Genomic DNA, 17,966 nt, shown 5'->3' on the forward strand with positions numbered 1-17,966 from the left:
AACTGTGACTTTCATTTTCTCTGTTAACTGTTAATATTACACCAGCTACCCTTGAACAGTGGTTCTCATCTCTCTGGACTCCTTTTAGGATTTCTGGCAAACCACCCCTCCCCTGAGCCAGCAATATTCCCTAAATGCTTCATGTCAGTTTCTTCCCATTCATCTTTGGTTACCTAACTCTGATTTCATTCTTTTAGGATAGCACATGGTGAGGTTATTTAATATTCTCTCCCTTTTCTTTTTCCTTTACATGGAAGCAAGATATCAAGTAGGAATTTTCCCGTTTTCTCAGGGCTATATCTAAGACCAAAGCTGAAGACTAATATATGCTAAGACAACCCCCCATTTTCTAGTATATGGAACGTCCCTATGGAGCTTACTAAGAGGTGTTGCTTTAGGATAAGCTTTACTACCAACCACTGCCACCTCTCCCTGAATAGTGTAGAAAATAACTTAGAAGGTAGTGAGGAGTAGGTTATCTTGCTACCTAAAAGCAAAGGAGGAGAGCTTTGAGAGAATTTATTTTAAGAATAGGGGGTGACTACGTAAAAGCAAAACAGGAAATTTATTTTCCATTTGACAAGCCATTTGCCAGCACACCTGGGCTACCTGAGCCAAAGAAAAGAGGGTTGGAAAGCATAGTGAGTCTGAGACAAGAGGCAGCAATGACACTATCTAGCCCCATCATTTGACATGGCAAGGACAGATGACTTTCCTAAAAGTCAGTAGACACTAAAAATGTTGAACTCTGGCTGTCTTTCCAGACATCACCAAGAGGGCTGACCACCAGGAAAAGAGTTCTCAGTTTGGGGTATACAACTTTTGGAAGGGCTTAGGGAGTAGAAAAATAAAGCCAAATTTCTCATATCATAAAGTATGTCCTGGGAAGGGAAGAACTTTGGAGGCCCTCAGAAGAACCCACATATGAAAGGACCAGCAACTCCACACCAGAGGGCATTCATGATTACCTTGAGCCAAACAAGCAAGGGCAATTAACCAAGCAGAGAACTCAGCTTGATCACAGGCGGTTAAATAAGAATGCATTTGCCCTTACCCATCTTCTACATCACCTCTTAAAAAAAAAAAATATCCTGGCTAGAAGATGGAAGAAGGCAAAGTCAATTGTGTGTAGAATGAAGGGAGAAAAGGAACTTGGAATCTAATCTCAAAATAAAATTTTTGAAACAACAACACAAGACTATTCTAATAATTGAAAAGTGACTGGAAAGTGACTTTCCAACATATTATTAGGGTACTTGTTATTAATTGCATGCAAGTAATTGACAATGAAGAAGCACAGTAAGTGAAAGCTTATATTTAAATGATTCAAAACCAACAAATATATTTAATTATATCTTTTATGCATTCATCTTTGTTTAGAATGAGGACAGCCATATTGCCATTATTTGATGTTCTCTTCCTTTTTCTCCCTTGTCTAGATTATACTGGGATTGCAGATTCAGGATATTTATGCCTCTTGGTATCCCCTATAGCAGCACAATAAACATGACATGAAAGAATAGGCTGAGGGGAAAGTCCTCAAAAGGTCCCTATTCTACCTTTGAATACCAGAATTCAGACATGCCAGGAGGATGGTGGCAGGGCCTTCACCAAGGAGCAATAACTGGGCAGGATAGAGATGTAATTACATAAGCATTCAAAGAGGCTGCCTTAGAACGTCTTGGCAGTGTGAAAACCGGAGGGAATTCATGCCAGTGGGAGATCAAGAGGCCTGGTTCTATAGAGCACCAGGGGATGATTTTACAGGTCATCACGTGCAACACCACTTATAATATCTCCCAACCTATTCCCATAATAGCTTCTGCCAAATTCCACTAGAAGGAGTGATATAGGGAGCTGAAGAAGTGGAGAGAGGAATTATTAAATTAAAATGAATTAGGAAGTCAATAGGCACACTAAGGAAATGAAAGTTGAAGATCAGATAGTTGAAGATCAGATTGTTATAAAAAGTCGTAGCTGGTGGGAAGCAAGTTCTTTCCCACTTCAACAGGAGTAAACCTAACAGCCCGATGGGATGACATTCACATCAAGAGTTGTGCCATTATACAGCAGCAACAAACCTACATCCTACATGAAAGTTAGCCCACTTTATCAAGAATGTCCTTGATAAAGTTAGCCCACTTTAGCAAGAATAGCCTTAAAAGGGAGCTAGAGGGCAACAGAGAACAGACTGAAACAAAAAATTGTGTACGATAAATGTTTTTGCTAAAATGAAACTCCAATGGTGTCATTAGAGGACTTCTATAAACATCAAAGAGAATGTGAACAACTCTGAAGATCCTGCCAAGAAAAGGGATTTCATAGATTCTATTGATAAGGACTTGAGGGGTAAAAAGAATACTTTCATAATAATTCCCTTTATTATGTATTAATCTTACCACTTTGGTTATATTGAATCTCTAGAATAATTGTGGTCTGGAAGACTTAATAATTAAAACTAAGGTAAATGTTAAATGTTGAAAACTTAGCATTTGTTTTTAACTAAGCTTACACCAAAGTCATATGTAAAATAAAAATTTCAGGCACCACTACAGCAAGGAGAGGGGCCTTATGAGAATGGACTGCATATGTATAAAATTTGTATGACATTGGCAGCCTCGGACTAGATACTGATATTCTATTCTATAAGGCTATGTTTCTGACCAATGATAAAAGGCAAATTTTTTGAGAGTTTTTTTTCTTTATTTTATATTCACGAGTGATAAATTTAAGTTGATCTAACTCATTGCTCAAACTTCCTTGTGACCACTGAATAAATGAAATGGTATCCTCACAGAACCAAAGTTCAGTGACGTTCAGGTGCTTTTTTTAAGTCTGACATGAAATCTTCTATACCTCATGAATAAAATAAATTTGGCAAGCTCTATTTCAGAATATTTCAGCTGAATATTTCATATCCAACTATTTGTTATAAAGCCCTAAAGAGATATTGGAAACCCTAAAGTGATAATTTCCCCATTTTGAATATTTCTGAATTCCTTGGGGGAAAGAAAAAGATGAGTCCATTGCTACTGGACTAAAAGAATATTGAAAATTACCACATTCAGAATTTAGCATTACTTAGTAGTTGGGAATTCAAAATACCTCTGGATTATAATATTTTTGGAAAGAGAAGAAGGCATTGGCCTGGAATACCATATCTAGCTTGGCTAGCGGCAACACAACTGATAAGCAAATAATATGCACTTTTACCCCTAAGGATCTGGGAAATAAGCACAAACAAAACAGTCAAGGGCTTAAAATTTAGGTATGGGAAATTTACTGTGGCTAAACAGAGAAGAAAACGGTTGATCCCAGAGGAAACAAGTAGATGGTAATGAAGGATGCAATTAAGAGCAGTGGTAAAGCAATTCACTACTATTGTTTTGTTTCATCCAGTCACTCTAAGCAGAGGCAGCTGCAACAAGGGAATGGTCCTCTCTACTCCAGCATCTGGGGAATTCAGATGCTGAATTCCAGCACAAAGACCCATCAGTTGAAGGACGAAGTGACAGAGGATTCAGAGAGATTCGTTGGCTAATGGACGGGGGAATAAATTCTCCCAGAACGCCCCCTGTTCAAACCACTGGAAATGGAGTCGCCCTTCACATAATCTGTATGCCTGTTTCTTTTTTCCATTTTCAATTTATAATAACAATAACGACCTAGACATAGGACATTTCCTGGGCTTTAATGACTGTCTGAGGTTAATGGCCCTCAACTACACCTCAGGCCATCAACCCCTCCCAGCTGGTCATTAATCTCCAGGAAATATCCTGTTCCAGGGTCATTATTGTTTCAATATCAACTATACCTTAAAAGCTTTATGGATTCTGCAAATACAGATCTCTCACCAATGGAGGTTATAAAACCTGTTTAGAATTCTGAAATTATCTGGAGTTTGACCTCTCAGAGATGTTTTCTTCAAAACTAAAATCAGCTTGGGAAAACACTCGACTTTTGTTTATTTATTTACACTTCCTCAGGAAAGAGGTCTATTAAATATTATATGGACTCAAACAAAAATCAGTTAATACTGAGGGGAAAAGTCAACTTTAAAGGGGAGAACCGTGTCTCCTGAACAGGAGCATAACTCAGCTCTTGAAAACAAATGTTATTTGTGAAAATAGCTCGCTACAATGATTTATTGCTTAAATGTCACCAGATTACCTCCCATGCATAGAATGTACCTAATTCTAAAGTTTCCTTTTCATTTTTGTTCAATCTATACATTAACATTATCACAACGAGAATTCCATATGAGGAGGGGCTGAGGCACGAGCGGAATATGACTTCTGGACAGGGCAGTTATTCAGAGTCTGGTTCAGCAGTAAAGGGAAAGGCTTCCTGGATGGTCGTCCAGGAAGCCTTTGAGATCTAGAGAGCTAGTATAGGCCAAGGAGGGGGACAGGGCAGGAAATCTAACAAATGGTAATAGAAGCATGCCTCAGTAAACAGGAAAACCATACAAACATGGGGACTTGGGCAGGCAGGTCCTCGGAGAGATGTGGAAACATTGGATGGATCCCAACTTTGAGGAAGAATCAAGGGTCAAAGAATCAATGGGGGTTGTGACAAGAATACAGTCTAAATGCAGGGTTAGCCAGAACAACATTTGCAGGTCATGGTTTCAGATCCTGAAACTAAAGAATGAGTTAGGACACTAGTCACAAGAATGAAGCACAAGCTCATGGGCCAGACCAAGAGCACAGAATGAGTGAAAACAGGAAGACAAGCTGTTTTGGTCTGCTCCGGCTACTGTAACAAAATGCAATACACTGGATGACTTAAAAAAAGGAAATTTATACCTCCCAGTCCTGAAAGCTGGAAGTCTAAGATCAATTCAGTTCCTGGTGAGGGCCCTCTTCCTGGTCTACAGACAGCCACATTCTCACTGTATCCTCACATGGCAGAGAAAGTAAGAGATCTTTTGCATGTCTTCTTTTTTTTTTTTTTGAGACAGAGTCTCACTCTGTTGCCCAGGGCAGAGTGCCGTGGCATCAGCCTAGCTCACAGCAACCTCAAACTCATGGGCTCAAGCAATCCTTCTGCTTCAGCCTCCCAAGTAGCTGGGACTATAGGCATGCACCACCATGCCCCGCTAATTTTTTTCTATATATTTTTAGTTGGCCAATTAATGTCTTTCTAATTTTAGTAGAGACGGGGTCTCGCTCTTGCTCAGGCTGGTTTTGAACTCCTGACCTTGAGCGATCCACCTGCCTCAGACTCCCAGAGTGCTAGGATTACAGACATGAGCCACTGCACCCAGCCTTTTGCATGTCTTCTTATAAGAACCTTAATTCCTTCATGTGGGCTCCATCCTCAGGACCTCATCTAAACCTAATTACCCCAAAGGTCCTACCTCCAAATACTATCACAGTGAAGATTAGGGAGACAACACATACATTTCGGGAGACACAAACATTCAGTTAGTAGCACAGGCTGACTGGATTCTACCTGAATTAAGCTCTCCATGATCAGTGATAGAGTGATCTTGGCATCTGGCACAGAGCTGAATCTTGGAGATATAGGACTGTATTACAGAATATCAGACAGCTCACACAGAGCTATCCACTCTAATACTCTACTTACAAAGGGAAAAAAACAAACATTTCTTTGTGAAGCCGCTTAATAATTTTACACTAGGTCATACAAATGTGAAACCACAAGGTATTGGGACTCAAAGAGCAGGGAGTAGAAGTAAACAACAGTTTCCCAGAATCTTCAGATAAAGTCTTTTCATCAGAGGGAAATGAATTACTTAACTCATAGAAAATGAAATGATGTACTATTGTTTTACTACCTGACTGCTGTTATAACACCTTCTGCAAGCACTGAAGTTAACACACTGACTGCTACTGGAATATTTTAACTGTGGAATTGGGAAAGTATTAAACAAAAGATGACTTTGAAATAGACTCTGAGACAGAGGCCTGAGTATAAATAGCTTATTTGGAAAACTGTTTAGATGATTCTTAAACCCCACCTACTTTTACAATTAGGTTGAGCCAGCAGGGCTGTCAGCAAGATGGCAGAATAGGAGTTCTCCAGCTTCACTTTGCCCCACAGAAATACAACTAGCAGCTATCCACATGCAAGAATACCATCACACATATTCCAGAACTTTGGGGTTAGGCTGAGACACCTCCTTGAACTGTGCAACCAAGAAAAGTAGTGATCAGATCGATTTTCTTTGACCAAACCACACCTCCCCAAGCTGGCACACTGTCACACACAGAGAATTCCCCTAAAAACATTTTTACAGTAGGAAAGGGGGGTTGGAGGTGAACATTCAGTTTCCCCACCATTCTGGTACTTTGCTCACTCCTATCTTGTCCCAGGAAATATTGGGATTACTGGCAGGGCTAGACCACCTGGGATCAGTTAAAAACAAAGAACAGGGTGGGAGACTCACAGCGACTAGCATGCAGATCTTGGTGGTTGCTCTGCATTCCAGCCAACAAAAGCACCATGGCAGTGAAACTAGTCCACAGCATCTCACTGCAGGAAACAGTCCACAGGTCTTTCAAGCTGAATACCTAGCCAGCTTCCCCACACAGCCTGAGTCTCATTAAGTCCTGCCCAAGTCAAGAGGCAACCGTAGGTGAGAAATTTCCCGCAGAGAGAGTATCTGGCCCCACCCAACCCCAGCAGCAGAATGAGGACTCCACCAAACCTTGGTGCTCTACTTAAGCCTCTCTAGGCCAGGAGGCAAGCCCAATCCCACACATAGCCATGGGGCATAGTCTCTGGCCCTGTGCACACTGTGTGGCTGAGCAGAAACCCAGAGACTTCACTCAGTCTCAGAGCCCATCACACAACCCTTCTCTACTACAGATTCTAAACAATAGTACTGTCCATCCAGGGAAAGTAACCTCCCCCACCCCCCCCACCCCCGCTTGATTATAGATGACTGCAGAGCCCAGCCAGCAGCCCCACCTAATGGGAGAGTCCAGCCAGTAGTCTCACTGGACCACAGAGCACAGCCAACAATACCATTCAACCTCAGAGCACAGCAAGTAACTCAGCCTAACTAGGGAACCCGACACCAAGGTCTGCCTTTTCAAGGTTGCTACCGGCCAGCACATCCCCAAGACCAGGCTAGATCAAATAACAAGGGTTTATCACCACCAAAGAACTTCTACAAAGGCCAGAAAAGGTGGATGTCTCCTCAAATGTGCAAGAATCAAGAACACAATCCTTATGTAAGAACACAAGGATTATGAAAAAATAGGGAAATGTGACACCATCAAAAGAAACTAATAAAACTCCAATAATGGACCCAGAAGAAATTGAGATCTATGAAATGACTAACAAAGAATTCAGAATACTCCTCTTAAAAGTTTAGGGAACTACAAGAAAATACAAATAAAAAATTAAATGAAATTTGGATAATTCATGAACAAAATGAGAAATTTTACAAAGAAATAAAAACAATTTTAAAAAATCAAACAGAAATCCTACAGATAAAGAATGTAATAACTGAACTGAAAAATTCAATAAAAAGCTTCAACAGCAGACTTGATCAAGCAGAAGAAAGAATCAGTGAGCTTGAAGGTAGGACATTTAAAATTATCCAATCCAAAGAGTAAAAGGAAAAAAAAAATTAAAAGAATGAAGAAGGTTTATGGAATACCATCAAACAAACTAACCTTCACATAATAGTTACTGAAGGAAATTAGAGAGAAAAAGGCCTAGAAAGGATATTTAAGAAAGTAATGGCTGAAAATTTCCCAAATATGGGGAAAGATAACAACATTCAAGAACAGGAAGCTCAGAAGTCACCAATCAAATTTAACTCAAAGAGGAATTCACCAAGATACATCATAACCAAATTATCAAAAATCAAATACAAAGAAAAAATACAGAAAGCAGCCACAGATAAGAAAGGTATCACTTTCAAGGGAACCACAATAAGGCTTTCCGTGGATTTCTCAGCAGAAACCCTACAGGCCAGGAGAGAGTGGGATGATATGTTAAACATGCTAAAAGGAAAAACTTGTTAAACCAAGAATACTTTACCTGGCAAAGCAGTCCTTCAGAAATGAGGGGGAAATAAAAATTTTCCCAGACAAACAAAAGCTAAGGGAGTTCATCACAGCTAGGCCTGCTTTACATGAATTGCTAAAGGGAGTTATTTAAGCTGAAAAAAGGCTGCTAATTAATAATACATATGAAAATTTAAAAATGCAATGGTATAAGTAATACATAGTAATGCTCAGAATTCTTTAATACAGTAAAGATGGTGTGTAAAACAATTTTATCCTTACTAGGAGTGTTAAGAAACAAAACTATTAAAAGCAACTGTAGCCACAACGAATTGTTAATGGATACAAATTATAAAAACAAATGTAAATTTTGACATGAAAATAATAAACATTGGGGGGAGTGAAAATATAGAGTTTTTGCATGCAACTGAAAGCACATTATTATCAGCTTAAAGTAGCCTGTTTTAAGTATAATATATTTCATGTAAGACTCAGAGTTACCACAAAGCAAAAACCTATAGTTGCACAAAATATTTAAAGAAAGAAGATAACAAGAGAGGAAGAAAAAAAACCAAATAAGTTACAAAACAATCAGAAAAGAAATTACAAAATGGCAGTAGCAAGTCCTTACCTTGAATATAAATAGATTAAAATCTTCAGTAAAAAGACACAGAGCTGCTGAATGGTTAAAAAAAAAATTCAACCATATTTTGCCTACAGCAGACTCACTTCACTAGTAACAATACATATAGACAGAAACTAAAGGTATGTAAAATATATCCCACACAAATGAAAACCAAAAGAAAACAGGGGTAGTAATACTTATATCAAAAAAAAAGATAGACTTTAAGTCAAAAACTATAAAAAGAGACAAAGGAGTGGTTAATTGGTGAACAGATTAATTCACCAAGAACACATAACAGTTGTAAATATATAGGCACCCAACATTAGAGCACCTAAGTGTATAAATCAATTATTAAATGATCTGAAGGAAGAGATAACTATTAATATAAAAGTAGGGGACCTCAATACCTTACTTTCAACAGTGGACAAATCATCTAGACAGGAAATCAATAAAGAAGCTTTGGACTTGAATTGCGCCTTAGATCAAATGGTCCTAACAGATATATACAGACCGTCCCACCCAATGTGTGTGCAGCAGCACACACATTCTTCTCCAGTGCACATGGAACCTTCTCCAGGATAGGTCATATGTTCGTCCACAAAACAAATCTTAACAAATTTAACAGGACTGAAATTATGTCAAGGACCTTTTCAAATGACAATAGCATGAAACTAGGTATCAATAACAGGAGAAATCTTGGAAAATATGTAAATATGTGGAAATTGAACAACATACTCCTAAAGAACCAATGGGTCACAAAAGAAATCAAAAATTAAATAGAAAAATACCTTGAGACAAACTAAAGTGGATACACAAAATACCAAAACTTATGAGATGCAGCAAAAGCAGGCCTAAGAGAGATATTTGTAGTGATAAACACCTATATCAAAAAAGAAGAAAGATCACAAATAAACAATCTGATGTTACATTTCAAGGAACTAGAAAAAGAACAAACTAAGCCCAAAGTTAGCAGAAGGATGGAAATAATAAATATCAGAGCAGAAATAAAATAGAGACTAGAAAAATAATAGGAAAAAATCGATGAAACTAAGAGGGTCTTTTTGAAGAGATAAATAAAAAATAAAGATAAAAATAAAAGTAAAATAAAGATAAAAAAAAGATCCCTTAGCCAAACTAATTAACAAAAAAAGAAAGGCTGTTCAAATAAATAAGATCAGAAATGAAAGAGGAAACATTACAACTGATACCACCAAAATACAAAGGATCATAAGGAATTACTATGGATAATAATTATATGGCAACAAATTGGGTAACCTAAAATAAATGGATAAATTCTTAGAAACATATAACCTACCAAGACTCAAGACTGAATCATGAAGAAATAGAAAATCTGAACAGACTAGCACCAAAAAAAAAAGATTAAAAAATGGGCAAAAGACACTAACAGACATTTCTCAAAAGAAGACATATAAATGATCAATAAAATCATGAAAAATGCTCAGTATCACTAATCCTTAGGGAAATGCAAATTAAAACCACAGTGAGATATCATCTCATACCTGTTAGAATGGCTTTTATCAAAAATATAACAAATATTAGGGATGATTTGGGGAAAAGGGAATTCTTATACATTGTTAGTAGGAATGTAAATTAGTATAGCTATACGGAAAATGGTATGGAGGTTCCTGAGAAAACTGAAATAGAACTACCATATGATCCAGCAATCCCACTTCTGGGTATATATCCAAAGGAGTTGAAATCAATATGTCAAAGGGATATCCATACTCCATTGCCCATTGCAGCACTATTCATAATAGCCAACCTATTGTGAACCTACCTAAGTATCCATCAGCAGATGACAAGGTAAAGAAAATGTGGTATATATACACAATAGAATATTATTTAACCTTAAAAAAGAAAAAAATCCTGTCATTTTTGACAACATAGATGAACTTGTAGGACATTATGCTAAGTCAGACCAGAGATACAAATATTGTATGATCTCATTTATATGCAGAATCTAATGAAGTCGAACTTGTAAAGTAGAGAGTAGAATGATTGTTACCAGAGGGTGGGGAAGGAGGGAGGGAGTAGGGAGTTGTTGATTAAAGGATACAAAATTTCAGATAGGAGGAATAGATGTTGAGGTCTATTGCATAGCACTGGTGACTGTAGTCAACAATAATGTATTATATATTTCGAAATAACTAACAGAGCAAGTTTTAAATGTCTCACTATAAAAAAATGACAGGTAAGTGAGGTGATGGATATGTTGGTCATCTTGATTTAATCATGCCACATGTAATACATATAGCAAAACATCACTTGATACCCATAAATGTATACAGTCATGATTTGAGAGTCAAAAATAAAATAAAGTTGAGCCAAGATTGAAGGAACAGTTTCTTCAGAGGTGTGTGCTGTGAGTATACACCCCCAAAGGGGAAGGGTGAGAGGGCTGTCACTCCCAAACCTAGTGAGACGGGAATACCAAAGGGAAGAGTGGGAGAGCTACTCTCCCTATGCCTCAAGATAAGTGAAGTAGGCTAATTAAAGACCTTCCAAACATGTGCATGTCCTAATTCTCGCAACCTATAAATATAACCTATATAGCAAAGGGTCTTTGCAGATGTGATGAATCATCTTGAAATGGGATTATCCCAGGTTATCCAGATGAGCCAGATAGAACCATAAAGGTCCTTATAAGAGAGAGGCAGGAGGGTCAGAGTGATAGAAGCCAGTGTGCCAATGTAAGCGAAGGTCAGAGAGATTTCAAGATTCAACGTTCCCTGATTTGAAGATGAAGGAAGAGACTGTGAGCCTAGAAATACAGGTGGCCTTTAGAAGCTGGAAAAGGCAAGGAAACAGATTCTTTCCTAGAACCTCCAGAAGGAATGCCGCTCTGCCAACCCCTTGATTTTACCCCACTGAGAGCCCACATCAGATTTCTGACCTCTGTATGGCAATAAATTTGTGTTATGTTAAGCCATAAAGTCTGTGATAATTTGTCATAGTAGCAATAGGAAATTAACACAAGATAAAGGTTTTAGGGATCCCACCAGGAGGACATCTTACTATGATGTATCCTCTAAATCTTAGAGAACAGTGGGAACTGTTGTCTGATTCTTATCTGAAAAATCCAAGGGCATGATATAGGTTAGCTAATGGCTTTGACAGCAGAGTGAAAAACTGGGACTTGGTCTACATTCCAGAGCTTGTTCAGACAAAAAATACGTGAATGTGTTCTGCCTGCAAAGGACCGTCTTAGGTCTCATTCATGAGAGCCACCTGCAGGGCCAGCTTCATGGGCAAGGGACTTGTGCAGTCACACAGGGACCAGCTTTCAGAAGGAATCTGGCTTGAAGTTCATACTCACTTTTTAGCAAGGGGCCCTGCATTTTATTTCACACTGAGTCCTGCAAATTATGTGGCTGGTCCTGGCCACTTAGAAGGTCCAGAGGCCAGCAAAGAGAAACTGGCAGAATGGCAAAAGTCTTAGTGACTAAGAGAGAAGAAAATGAAGAGCTGCTGTATTACACAGACTATTGCCCACATCAGACCTAGAGATCTCAATTATGTCATGATAGTTGTTGGGCACCCTCCAAAGCATTGATACAAGCATGCACAGGAGAAAATATTGGGCAGGGATATCAACCAGGCCCTGGGGAACAGGTGTCAGTGCACAGCGCTGTCAGTCAAGTAAGAACTTTAAAGTTCTCCTTTGCTCTCTTACTTAGCAGATGTAGGAAAAATCGTGTGCAGCTTGATGGAAAGGAAAAGTGGATATACTCTCAATGTAAAGAGATAAGTGAACAAAGCCCTTGCCCCAATTGCAGCCTTTCTGCCTATATTAGGTCCCAGCTGCCAGAAAGCCAAAGCCTCAATTCTACACCAAGTTCAGGGTTCTGTTTCCTTCATGATGCCAGGCACTGTGATGACTGAACTGGGACGTTGAATTGTGACTGGAAGCAACCAGAAAAAGTCCTGGGATTGCCAAATCTCCCTTTGGAAGAAGAGCAATGAGAACCCAAACTATCTATGGATTAGCACTTTTCAAGGCAATGATTATATAACCAGGTCTTAGTGAAGGAGTCAAGGATAAAATGTCTCATCGCAAGTTTGATAGACATTGTGCACATAGAACATTCAGTATTGCCATATCAACCAAACAGAGAATAAATAACATAAAGGGGAAAAAAGACTCCAACATACAATGTCCAACAACACTGAGCCTCCATTCTAAATGAAAACATAAGGTAATGCATCTCCCCTCGGTGTCTGATCTTAATGCACAGTATGGTGTATGGACAAACACGAGGATGAGCAGAGGGCTCCTTCCTCCCATCCACCCTCCATAGACCCAGAATTATCTTTCTCAAACACAATGACCATGCCAGTCTTCTGCTTAAAAGTCTCTAATTCCTCTTCAGGGGCCTTCAAGGTGAAATCCAAAGGCTTGAGTACATGCACATGGTCCTCCTTAGCGGAAGTCCCTTGCCTACTGTGCCACACCCCACACACTCTTAGAGCTCTGATTTCCCAAATTTCAGGCATCCACATGCTATCTGCATAGTGTTTGCTACATTCTCGTTCCCCAGTGTTATTACCAACATAATATTTTTCTGTAAACCAAGTAACGTTTTTACTTAAATAAAATTACTCTCGTTCTAAACAATATCTTTAAATAGATTTTTATGTACTACCTGTAGTTTTACTAAATGTTTAACTATTGCTATTGAAATTAATTTTTAAAAGTAGAAATTTTACCTCTGTGTCTCAATGAAACCATCTTTTACACCGCGAATTGTTCATGTAACAAATATTGGGATGTACTGCTCTAGCCAGAAAATACAGTGAATTTATTTCTGTTCACTGAGCACACTGTGCCTTTGCACCTGCTGTTTTCCGTCTTCTTAGAGTGTGCTTCCCATTATCTGTTAATTATTCCCTTCCTTTAGGATCCAACTCAAGCCAAAGCCACCTCCCCATCGAAGCTTCCCTAAATCACTTAAAGCTAGATGCTCCTCCTCTGTGTTTCAAAGCACTTTCTACCTGCCACCCTTGTAACATTTATCACATTGTAGGGATGACTATATACGTGTCTGTCTCCCTTATGAAACTGAGTACTCTAATCACCCGTGGGTTATCCTATTATCTAAATCAGTGCATACTGGGTGCTGAAAAACAATTTGTAAAATAAATAAAGAATGATGGAACATGTAACTATAGCTAAGCTATAAGTCATTTTTTTGTAGGAATATCCCAGCACAATATTACTTTGGTGAAACAAAAGACACCCCAAAATCTCAATGTATAGAAGACTTCTCTATAATTATTATATAAGACTATTAAGAAAATTTAAATGATATTTTCCATATGGGGCAGAGAGAACACAGAAAAGACTTGAGAAAAAGAGTATAACGTCACATCAAAATTCAGTGTAAATTGATGAGTTTGCATGCAGAGGCTCTAGTTATTCTTTTCATGAATCCTCCATTTAATGTTAACTTTCTAATTGCGAATTTTAAAAATATAAGCTAGAGCTGCAAATTTAAAATAAAGCAAAGGGTGTTTAAAGCAGAGACCAAGCATTGGTTACTTCAGAAAAAAAAAAATGACCTTTTTGTAAACAAAAAAAAATGATGCCACTAATATGAAGGGTACACCGAATAACTGCTCTATAATACCAGCTCCATGTTATCATTAAGGAAATTCCCTTCTCCTGTGGCACTTTTCCAGGCTCACAGAAGAATGAACCACAAAACATTGAGGGGTGTAGTTATATGTGTGGGTGATTTTTTAAAATCTTGCTTTTAAATTCCAGCAAGACATTTATTCTCATCCTCATTTTCCTCATCTTTTTAGCTTGAATATACATTCAAAAATGGTAAAAACATAAATATATGTTTTTTTATATTTTTCTTATACTGAAAACTATAATGCTTATTCACATATAATATTTTAAGTGTTTTTATGGGGTTGGTGATGGGGAAACAACATGAATGTTCACAAATTCAACCACAGCTAAACATTCATTGAGTGCCTCGTGCAATAGAGTATAAAAGAAGATTTAGGCACTGCTACGGCTAAGTCGTGTCTCCCAAAATTCATATGCTGAAGTCCTAACCCTCAGTACCTCAAAATGCGACTGTATTTGGAGATAGGGCCTTTAAAGAGGTAACTAACTTAAAAGGAGGCCATACAAGTGAGCCCTAAACCAGTATCAATGATGGTCTTATACGAAGAGGAGATTAAGACGCTGGCACACGAGGGATAACTACGGGAGGACATAGGAAAGAGCCATCTGCAAGTCAAGGACAGGCCTCAGAAGAAACCAACTCTGCCAACACCTTGAGCTTGGACATCCAGCCTACAGAACTATGAGGAAAGAAATTTCTGTTGTTTACGCCGCCCAGTCTGGAGTCCTTGGTTATGGCAGCCCCAGCAAATGCAGGTACTCCCCTGGCCCTGAAAAGCTTGAAATCTAATAGGGGATATGTAAACAGGTAAGGAGCATGATAAAAAGAAAAGTTATGGTAAGTTAATTATGAATATTATCAGCTCAGCAGAATTTCTTGCAGTGATTAAAATGGTAATTATAGAGAGTATGTAGCAACCTGGGAAATGTTTGTAAAAAAATATTAAGTGAAAAGGAAAAACACAAAAACATATCTATTCTAAGATAACTATAAAAGATATGTTGTTAATAGACAAATAATGGAAGAAAACTTAAAAAAATATAACGCTTTTGTTTTGAGGTGAGATCTTTGACAAACTTTCATTTTTTAGTTCTTTATTGTTATAATAGCAATGATGCAATAAATTTTAAAACATTTAATTTAAAAAAATACATGAATTTTGTACTAGTTCAAACTATCATGGTTTATGCATTATGAAATTTTCTTAAAACCAAATTTTGACTTGTATATGATCAAGCAAAAAATAAAAGTAAAAACAAACAAAAAGAAACCTGGGTAAATTGACAATATTAACTAATGAGTACATTACCTCTGTCTGTCTGGCTCTTTGTTTCACATTTCAGTTTAGTTCAAATTTCTGCTTCTGAGAAAGATGGGGGAGAAGTGCTCTAAGAGGAAATTCAAAGAGATTTTAAGAGCCTAAACTTTGTTCAGAATTAGTCTCTAAGGATAAGAAAGGACTAAAAAGGAAAACAGCGTATTTGAGTCTGTATTCAAAGAACAATGATCTAAAATGAGGTTCTAGAGCCCTGACCAGCTGTGAGCCTTAAAACCAGGCTCACTTTATAAAATACCCAGGAAGGATTTGCCAGAGTTTGAAGCGAAGACGAGCGAGGTGCGTGGAAGGCACAACTCTCCATTCCTTTGAGGCAGCTGGAAGGGCCAGAGCCTGAGCAGTTTCCGTTCAGGGTTCGGGGACCTGGCCAGGCCATCCCCACGCAGCAAAAGGGCTAAGGCCCCGCAAACGGAGCCCGAATGCCCAGCCTGGAAACAGAGCAGGTGTTTTCACAACAGACTTGCACGCCAAAGGCAACTGCTTTCGGGCAGCAGCAGAGCAAAACGTGAACTGTCTCTCAGCGACTCTTCTGCACGGGGTAAGGCATGGCATAGAAAAGTTAACAAGGCAAAACAGCTGCTCTAAAGCTGCACTGGGTGTTAATCAAGCCATCTCCCAAATAGCAGGAAAGCTTATATCAAAGTCCTTAATTTGCCCCCAAGGCCCTGTTTTAACCTTGATTTAACAATTCCCACTGAGAGCAATCTGTTACCCTCATCCCACACAAGGCCCCAAGGTTGGGTTCTGCTGATCATACCAGCTTGCCTTTGGTAGCCCCTCAAGGAGAAAAGCTCCCCAGGAAAGAGAAGGAGCTTTATTTTTATACCAGTTAAAGCCCCTATCCAATCCATTAACAGCTACAATAACCTTGGTCCAGGGCATTTCCTGCAGAAGCTATAACCAGCTGGGGTTAATGAACTCTCCCTACCATTAATTCCTGGGAGAGGCCATTGGCCTGAATTGTTACTTAATTACTCTTCTGTGTACAGCTTCATAAAGCAATGAAATGCCTTCTTTCAGGAAGAAGGGAGATGGTAATGGGGTCATCAGAGGCCATTAATTTTACAAATAGTTTGTTAGAAACTACAGTATGTTAAGAAGTCACTGTGGCCCACAAATCAACTCAATGTGGTCCTTATTAAGTAGAGGCCCGAAACTTCACAGGTTTCCATGACTTGCACACACAAGAAGTTACAAACTGTGCAGAATCTGGTCGAAATGTACACACGGAGGTATGCAGAAATATATGCTTTATATTCTGCAACCAATGTCTCCTATGTCCAGCTCCTATTCCTAAGGTTGGCAGAAAAGACTTCATGGAGCCAGTTGGAGATATCATGGATTTTTCCTATTAAAAAAATCTCTTTGGGATAATTCCTCAGTCTTTTATGGAGATTCTCCCTCTGCAGAGCTCTCCCCTTTCCCAGGATGGTGGCAGGGACAAGGAAAAGCTATGTATTCATGAGGCCTTGCAGGAAAAGCTTTGGGTCTTCATGGTGCTCCAGATCTGCTGGACTCTGTGTCCACCTCAGCACAACCCAAGGTCTTCTCTTGTTCACCAAGCCTCTTGCCACCACTATACCCCACTTCCAGGTCTGAGATTGCTCAGCCACTTTCTCTTCACCACCCAATTTAAAATTGCAACATCCTGCCCTCACCACATATATTCACACATGCACACACACACACACACACACACACACACACACACACACCTTGCCTTTGCTCTTACCCCCTTCACCTGTTTATGTTTTTTCTGTCAACCTAAAATAACTGAAAGTGTAGAAATTTGGGATTATTTATATAGACAAAGTGTAGGGACGCTTAATAGAATTTTAACATATTTCTACATAAGGCTTAATGCCTACTTACAACAATCTGATTAGTTAAGGTGGTCTTTTTCTTTTGGGAAATATATATTGACCATTCCAAACTGAAGCTGTAATAATCATGGGGTCTTTTGCACCATCTGGTCTGAGTTAGGTTCAAGACAATAAAGAAGGCAGTTAATCTCTCACAAAGATCAGTGATTGAAAGAGGGCAGGTCTGGTCTCTGGTCTCTCCTAGTCATTTATAGAACAAGAACAGTGAGGAAGAGAGTTAAGCTATAATCTAAAAAGTAGAATTGCAAACATGCTACATGATTCAGTCTTTAGCGCTAATTTCCCCCTCAGTATAACAAATTTAGGGGGTACTCAAATTTTATTTTCTTTTACACTTCATAGCATTCTCCTCTTTTATCATACCAAATAAAATAAATTTAGGTATTTATTTTACTGACTGTGTTACTCCTTCCCCCAACACACATACACACACACACCTTAGAGTGTAAACTCCATGAGTGCTTTTGGCTGTTT

The sequence above is a fragment of the Microcebus murinus genome, chromosome 6, assembly GCF_040939455.1.
Source record: "Microcebus murinus isolate Inina chromosome 6, M.murinus_Inina_mat1.0, whole genome shotgun sequence".
Taxonomy (NCBI): Eukaryota; Metazoa; Chordata; class Mammalia; order Primates; family Cheirogaleidae; genus Microcebus; species Microcebus murinus.